This window comes from Herpailurus yagouaroundi, unplaced genomic scaffold, assembly GCF_014898765.1.
Source record: "Herpailurus yagouaroundi ecotype Mexico unplaced genomic scaffold, PumYag 28, whole genome shotgun sequence".
NCBI classification, from domain to species: domain Eukaryota; kingdom Metazoa; phylum Chordata; class Mammalia; order Carnivora; family Felidae; genus Herpailurus; species Herpailurus yagouaroundi.
In genome coordinates, this window is record NW_024412376.1 from 155,688,027 (window position 1) to 155,697,108 (window position 9,082).

Consider the following 9,082-nt stretch of genomic DNA (forward strand, 5'->3'; position numbering starts at 1 on the left):
ACTCAGGGGACCTGGCAAGAGACATGGCCATCCATTCTGCCAGATGAGATGAAAGCAGTAATCAAAACCCTTCCAACAAAGAAAAGCCCAGGACCAGATGGTTTCATGGGTGAATTCCACCAACCATTTAAAGAAGAATTAATGCCAACACTTCTTAAACTCTTCCAAAAAATTGAAGAAACACTTCCAAATTCATTTTACAAGGCCAGTTCACCCTAATATGAAGTCAGATAAGGACACGACAAGAAAAGGAAACTACAGGCCAATGTTCCTGATGAATACAGAGGCCACAATTCTCAGCACGATACCAGAAAACTGAATTCAATAACACATTAAAAGGACCATACACCACAACAGTGGGATTTATCCCTTGTATCATATGCAGGGATGGTCCGACATATGCAAATCAATAGACGTGATATGCACATTAATAGGATGAAGGGTAAAAATTGTAAGATCCTCTCAATAAATGCAGACAAAGCATTTGACAAAATTCAACACCACTTTATGATAATTCAATAAATTGGGTATAAAGTAACATACCTCAACATAATAAAGCCTATGAACAACCCACAGCTAACATCACTCCCAATGGTAGAAAACTGGAAGCTTTTCCTTTAGAATCAGGAATAAGACAGGGGTGATCACTCTCACCATTCTTGTTCAACAGAAGACTGGAAATCCAAGCTAGAGCCAATTCAATGGCAAAAACAAAATAATCTGACGTAAAACAAACAATCCAATTTATGGACAGAGGATCTAAATAGACATTTTTGCAAAGAAGAACTACAAATGAGTAACAGGTACATGGAAAGGTGCTCAACATCACTAATCATTAAGGAATGCAAATGAAAAATATCTCCTCACACCTGTTAGAATAAGCATTATAAAAAAGACAAGATATAATAAGTGCTGGTGAGGATATGGAACAAAGGGAATCCTTGTGTGTTCTTGGTGGGAATGTATATTGTTATAGCCACTGTGGAAAACAGTATGGAGATTTCTCAAGAAATTAAAAATAGAGCTACTGTATGATCCAGCAATCCCACCCCTGGGTATATATTCAAAAGAAATGAAATCACTATCTCAAAGAGATATCTGTACTCCAATGCTTATTTCAGCATTATTCACAATAGTTAGTACATGGAAACAACCTAAGTATCCATCAACAGGTGAACACACACACACACACACACACACAATGGAATATTACACATGTGTGGATCTTGGTGGCATTGTGCTAAGTGATGTAAGTCAGAAAGGAAAAGACAATGACTCCACGATCGCACTTACATGTAGAACCTTAAAAAAAAAAAAGAAGCTAAATCCATATTAACAGCAAATAGAGTGGTGGTTTGCCATGGACTGGGGGGTAGGGGAAATGGGAAGATGTTGATGGACTGGGGGGTAGGGGAAGCAGGAAGATGTTGGTCAAAGGCCACAAACGTCTAGTTATAAGATGAATAAGTTTTGGGGATCTAATATACATCGTGATGACTATAATTAACACCACCGTACTGTATACTTGAAAGTTGCTAGGAGAGTAAACCATATATTTCTCACTACAGGAAAGTTGTAATTATGTGCAGTGATGGATGTGTTAACTAACCTTTTTGTGGTAATCATTTTCACAGTATATACGTGTATCAGATCATCACATTGCGCACCTTAAACTTACACAGTGTTATATGTCAATTATATCTCCATAAAGCTGGAAAAAACGAGAAAGGAAGCGGCCTTACTGACACCTGGATTTCAGCCCTTATGAAACTCAGAGCAGAGGCACCAACCAAGCCCACTGGGTTCCTGACCCATACGACCATGAGATAATAAATCCGTGTGGTTTTAAGCCCCTTAATTTGTGGCGATTTGCTATGGAAACAATAGAATACTAATGACGAGGCTAACCATGAAAACAGGAACCATTCTGAGTATTTGCAACAAGATAAACTGCAGGCATGTACTTGGTTACCCTTGTGGCGGAAGAGCCAAAAAGCAGAAGAGGAAACGAGGAAAATTTAGACACTGGGAACAGCAGCAATAAAGGGAGGCTAGATGACTGGAACGTTGGGCGGGATAAGCAGGTGGGATCTGGACCGGAGTGCAGATGCTGCTGTTGCCACGGAAACGACGTTTGGTAAAGAAAGAGAGAACTGCGTTCCCATTGGCCAATCCAGCCGGAATCCAGCTGCGGGGGTGGGCGGAGCTGCAGCTCAGGCAATATGTCTAATACTGACAGAACAGGTTTCTGAAGGTGAGATGGGACGTAGCTTTGATCTTTATCATGGATTGGGTGCTTTTTTTTTTTTTTTTTTTGGTATATTTTGAGGCCATACTATTAGGTCATAGTAGTTTATAGTTAAATTTTTGAAGTAAACTAAAACATTGCTGTGAGGTAGTGCTTTTCTTTAACTGTAATGTTTTTGGCCTTAAAGTATATTTTCTCCCTGATGTCATGAAAGCGATTTTTTTTTTGTTGCTTAATATATTCTGGGTGTATAGTGGGTTTTTTTTTTCCCCTTTTACTTTGAACCTGTGTTCTTCTATTTAAGATGTGCTCATACACAGCATTCAGCTGGGTTTTTTTGTTTTGTTTTGTTTTTTTGTTTTGTTTTGTTTTTATTCTTACCTAATGGTCTTTATCTTTTTTTTAAAAGGTTTGTTTTACTTACTTTTATTTTTGAGAGAGAGAGAGAGAGAGGGAGGGAGAGAGAGAGTATGAGCAGGGGAGGGAGCAGAGGGAGGCAAAATCTTAAGCAGGCTCCACACTCAGTGTAGAACCTGATGAGGGGATTGATCCCATGACTTTGGGATCATGACCTGAGCTAAAATCAAGAGTTGGCCGCTCAGCCGAGTCAACCAGTGCCCCCTAATGGTCTTTATATTTTAATGAGTGAGTATAGTCACTTATATTCGTTGTGCTTGCTGATTATTTGGCTTAATTTCTACATCTTACTTGGTATTTTTTATCAGTTCTACTATTTTTATGTTTTATTTTTCTTTCCTGACTTCTGGTTTGAATGACTTTCTGTTGTTTCATTTATTCTTAATTGTTATCCACGCTATTTTAACATGCTTATCTAGCTTAAAGTCTCATAGTAATCAAACTTGCTCTGTACATTATAAGGATCCTAGAAATACCTTAATTCAGGTAACCTACTTCCAACCTTACTTGTTATTATTTTCTAGTATTTTATATCTATCGCGCTTTGTCTTCTTGTAATCTATTTTAAATATTTGATACATATAAAATAATATATGCAAACTATAAAGCAGAATAATATAATGGAGACTACAACCCCATCACCAAATGTTTGGCTTAAACATTAACCATAACTCAGTTTCAGCTTCTCCTCTATTTCATCCCCCTTCATTCCCTCCTCAGAGGGAACCACTGTTCTGATTTTGCATTTATTATGTAACTGTATTTTTGAAAATCTGTTTAGTTGCAATAACAAGAGAAAACATTTAAAATAAGCTAAATTTGTTAAACACATTTGTGGAACAAATTTGGGGTGTTTAATATGTACATTTTCTAGGTTGTGCCCGTAAAAGGAAAGTATCTTGTTCTTCCACTCCCTTCTCCATGATTCCATTGGATGAAATGTGGTCATGGTGACAAGCCATCTTGGATCAGGTGAATAAAGGTCTTTCTAACTTGATGCTTATTTATAAGAGGAAAATAAGCTTCTAATTTTAAGGCACTGCCATTTTAGTTTCTGTCATGGTATCCAAACCTATATCCCAACTCAGAAATCAAAAGATAACGTCTGAAGTTGAACTGAGAATGAGTGCTATAAGGATGTTATTTAGAAATATTGAATCATATGCCAGAAGAAATAGCTAAAAGACTTGAAAAATGTTGCCACTGGGAGTCTTGATTTTCTAGAGAGGAATGGAGTAGGCGACCACTATTTGTCCTTTTAAATTGTGTACATGCATTATTTCCATTAAAATTACTTTAAAATAAGTCTTTCTCACACACAAATTTGTAATTTGTGGTTGCTGTCACTTTGAATGAAATATGTTTTTGCACAGGAGATTGAGATTTAAGGTATTAGACAAAATAGTTATCACGCATCTTATTTGAAACTGTACCACTGCCAACAAAAGCTTGATCAACGACATCACTCTCATATTTGAAATCCCGCAGTATAAATATATTATAAGACTAACGGATTATTTCAAAACAGCCAAACTATTACATGACAGTCAAGAAATTTGAAAAGAAAAAAGAAATGATTCGATGAGACCATGGGTCACCATTTCAGGGGTAACTGAAACAATGACTGTTGAGGACACTGTAAAGCTGCAAACCTACTTTCCTGAAGTATGACCATGATTTAAGAGAAATATATGTGGTCTGCTTGTGACGTGGACTGAAGGTGCTGTCCTGGTCTCAGCAATGGTGTAAGAATGTGAACAAGACAGTTTGCTGATGGTACCGTTTGGAGATCCAGGGGTAGGGCCGTGCCTCATCGTGTTTTGGTCTCACTTGAAAACATTACTAAGGGATCCATAGTTCTTTTATGAGCTTGTAGATAGACAAGACATTTAGGAATTCAAAAATTATCACGGCCCTGTGGACAAACGAATTGGTGTTTGCCTCAGAGAAAGGAAATCTGAGATCTTGCAGTAGTAGATATGGAGGTCACTTACTGCAATAGTCTCACTTTTTGTGAGGAAAATGAGCCCAGTGAGCTTTGTTAATGGTCCATACACATTCTGGGTTAAGGGCACTTCTCTCAGATGAAGGGAGTGAAACACAGAAGCCACAGAGTGAGGGTCAAGTAGAGAGAGTGAGAAGACCATATTGTCTCCCAACCTTGGCATAGGTCCCTGGTTCATGGGGCAGGCCTGACCTTAACCTGGTTAGGAAGAAGAGGTGGGGGTGGGGGAAAGAAGATTTACATTGGGTGAGAAATTGAAGTTGTGACTTAAAAAACACTGAACTTGAAAGTGAGTTACAGAGAGCTCAGTGTGATTGCTTTTGTATTTGAAAAAGGTGCAAAAAATGGTCACGGTGCTTGAAATGCGCTCTGAGGAAGGGCAAAGAAAGAAGGCATAAGCAGGAGTGGTTGATTTCAATGATGGAGCAAAAATGAAACAATGGTCTCATTGTATCTGACTTAGCCCTGTTCAGCAAGTTATATTTGTCTACACCTCATCTCATCTGTAGGCCTCTTGGAGAACACTGGGTGTTCTATCCTGGCTTTTATGGAACAAAGAAGAACAAGAGGAGGAGAGAGTAGTAGAGACAGTTGAGTTGAATTTGCTGTTGTCGAGTTGGAGGGACTTCAGAAATGCCCCTGTGCAAATGATGAGTAGAGGGTATCCTCTTTTTTTTTTTTTTTTTCATAAGACTGTAGCTTAGGAGAAAGATCTGGAATGGAGATGGAATTTGGGAGACATTAGATTTTAGATGGTGGTTAAAATAATGGAAGGTAATGCCATTATCTACTGAGAGGTGAAAGAAAAGAGTCTGAAGGTAAGACGTAGGGGACCCAGACATTTGAAGGTATATCTGAGAAACAGGAGTCCACAAGGGAAATGTAAGGAAAACCAGAAAGACAAACATCATGGAGGATATGGCAAGAGTTTTAAGAATGAGTTGTTAAGGAGTCAATAGTCAAATGAAGCAAAGAAGTCAAAATGGAAGGCTACTTTTGTCCTTTGGATTTAGTAAAATGAAAGTCATTTGTGATCTTGGTAAGAGAATTTGGGAGAAATGATGAGGGTAGAACATGATACTGGAAAGAGAGAGAGAGGGAGAGAGAGAGAGAGAGTGATAAGAGACTGAGCATGTTTAAAGCTACTGGGAAGGGACTTTAGGCAGGAAGAAGTTGCATAGAAAGTAAGTGAGGTTGTAGGTGATGGTATAAAATCCTTGGAAAGGCAGAATGAGATAGGGTTAAAAGTCCAAGGGGGAGGAATTGATTTTACTAATGTGAAATGTGAGGAATGACTCTTCTTCAGATAGGAAATTGGGAAAGAGTGGGTATGGGGATGTCAGTTGAGTAGCTACTGAAAAAGCTGATAGACTTTGGCCTCATTAGCAGAGGTATGGCATCAAAATCAAAGGAGGTGACAACCTCCCTGAACTGCGGTCTGGGCAGACATTCCAGGCAATGCTGTGTGCATTCCTTGGGGGGCACAGCTTAAGTGGGAGATTGAGCACCTGTAGAGTGTGCTTATAAAAGTTAAGCCCTAATGAATGTCTGAAAATGACTGAAGAACAGGGAAGTATTAGCCCAAAGACATGAAGATTTGCCAGAGAAATAATCGCAGTCTTCAAATATCTGGAAGAGAGACCAGGGTTATTCTGCTTGGTATTAGAGGGCCGATGTAGGCAATGAAGGGAATTATAGGAGACAAACTTTTTTGGCAATATATTGTGTCTTGAATTTAAGTGTAGACGACTTTTTGGTAAGGGATATAGGAAAAGTAGTTCACAGGGAAATATCCACTTAGCCAAGGTTTCACAGAGAGCTTAGGACTACATAAATGTTTCATTCCAAAAGTATTGAGTTTTTATACTGTGCCAGATACTATGCTGGCTCTGGCCACACAATCTGAATCAGACAATTAGCCTGGAATGAAGTGTGGGAAACAGACATATAAAAAGATACTTATAATACAACCAGCTGCACTTGGCATAGGACACACCATTCTAGAAGACGCTCGTAGCTATTAATACAGTATTAATGTGTTCCATCTATTTATTCATATATTTCATTGCAAACACAATTAAGAACCTTATTCTTCTCAGATACAACATTTTGTGAGTCCAGTGACTGAACTCCTTAAAGAAAACACACAGTTGTCCATAACTAACATGAGGTTTTCAAAGGTAGAAGCAAAATTATGTCAAGAGTTCCTGTTCTGCTGTGAGAGGATCAGAAAGATCACAGGTGCACTGTATTCAAAATAATCCACTAAGTTAAAAAAGAGATAGAGTAATTGGTGCCTAGAAACGTACAAATGTTGTCTAAATATCCCTAACTACCTGTCACTTGTCTGTGTCAATATTTATAAGTTAATATAGTTTTCACATGATACCTGCATGTCCATTGGTTCAATGACTGGGAGAAACCAGGTCCAGCGGAATCTGGGAAACCCATGCAAGGGTTTTAGGTAATGTGCCCGAGTTTAGTGCAGAGATAACAGATATGTGGAAACATGAGATCTGAGATTAGAGGATCCTAACCCAAGACTGGGTGTGGGGTGTGGAAGGAAGGGGAGTAGTCATGGGAGGTAACAATGGCATAGAATGGAACCAGCCAGATGGATGGGAAGAAGAATCCAGCCGAGGCGGACCGCAAAACTAAAGTCCTGCTGAGTGAACCAGCATGAGGTGTGTGCACATATGTGCATGCCTGACTGTTAGTGGTACAGCAAAGAGGTCAGGTGGGTGCCAGTGATGGGATAGAGAAGAAAGCCTTTGAGCAGGGCTGAAAAATCGGAGAGGAGTGTGGAAACATCCAAGTGACCACACTGGAATCCCCGAGACCAGCAGATCCTGCAGCTGGTGTCCAGAAAGAGGTGATACGTGTCTGGACCCTGCAGTGGCTCAGAGTCAGGGAAGGAGATGCCCTGAGACATCCCTAAGACTTGATTTTGAGAATGATGTAGGATTTTGTCATCTGAAGTAGAGGAGAGAGCCTTGATCAGAGATTGGGGAAATAAATACAGATGCCTATGCCTTATGTGACCAAGTATGTACCTCCAGGAAACCCATCAGTTTTTAGGCATCAGTTTCTACATCTGCAAAATGGAGCTGAAGGAGATAACGGCAAAGGTATCTTCAGGCACAACAGCTTAGGATTCTTTTGTTTTTAGCCCGGGATGAGCAGAGCATGATGATACTGTCGTTCATACATCCAAGAAATGTTTGCGACTGAAGAGGAGGAAGACATTGTTTCCTTCCTTCACAGGGAAGGATTAGGTCCTGGTCCCCAGAGCAAGTGTATTCTCCTCCCTGCTCAAGAGGTTTTCACCTTCATTGTTATTCTCTTGGGAACCAGGCCCATTAAGCATGATTAAAAACAGGTCTCATCTAGAGTCAGAGCTGTGCTCTGAGATGAAAATCCTGGGTGCCGTGAACTAAATTTCCTGTAAGAATAAAAGAACCCGCCAAATACTGGCCTTGCTCTAGCTAGTTGTCTATGCTCAAAGCGTAGTATTAAGACTCATCATTTATCTTCATTGTGGGAATTTGTCCTTATGAAAGAATTGTTTTTGGATGTGCATTTTACCACTCTTAGAAAGCTGGTAGTTTTGACAAATCCACAAAATATGTTTCTAATTCCATTCTGTTCCTATTGCGTCCCGGTAATTCTCACATTATTTCTGGAAGATTAGCAGACATGCAGTGGTAGTGACATAATTAGTATTCGGAGGAGATAATAATGTCAAGGGATTTTGTTGTTCTTGGAACCTACATGGAAATAGAAGGAGAGCAAAAGTTGGATTTGTGATAATTTTTTGGCATATGTTGGTGTTTGTTCAGGAAAATTTTAATGCCGTAAATGAGATTGTTTAATGAAAACATGTTGAATAAGACACTTAGAAGAAAGTAGATTTTGTATTCTTTGTTTTACCCACAGCTTCCTCTCTGTAAGGAAAAAGCATTTCTCTTTCTGCAGAATTCCTTTTCTGGTATGAAATGGTTAATCCTGAGAATTGTTTCAGGCAATAAAACACTGACTGGAATCTTTCCGACAATACTTTCCTTCTTGATCTTTTTTTATGACTAATTGAAATGAAAGCCCAGGGAAGCTTAATGTTAAGGAAACACTGTGTGTTCTGTGATGTGATTCTGCAAAGGGAGTGTCTGTGTGGTGGGGAGCTCTCTGCTCTGGAATTTTAAGTTAGAGACCTAACTGAAGAATCAATATTTCAATTAGATGCTGTAGTGGGTTTGGGATTACTGCTACTGTAGCTGGAAGATTGCTGGGTCTTTTCTTGGGAGGGGTCATTACTGTGAGCTGTTTTTTATTTTCTTTTTAATCCCAGCTCTCAGAGTTTGTCTGCTTTGTCTGCACTTGAACCACCGGGGTGACCAACTAGAAAAGAACCAAAA

The 9,082-nt window shown here is 39.3% G+C and overlaps 1 long non-coding RNA gene across 1 annotated transcript in view; it reads left to right on the forward strand.

The window, feature by feature from the left end:
* Positions 1-8,726, forward strand: part of LOC121037878 (uncharacterized) — a 62,306-nt gene extending 53,580 nt beyond the window's left edge. The window contains exon 4 of the long non-coding RNA XR_005794044.1: positions 7,840-8,726. This is a non-coding gene — a long non-coding RNA (uncharacterized LOC121037878). The remainder of the gene's footprint in view (positions 1-7,839) is intronic.
* Positions 8,727-9,082: the final 356 nt, after the last annotated feature.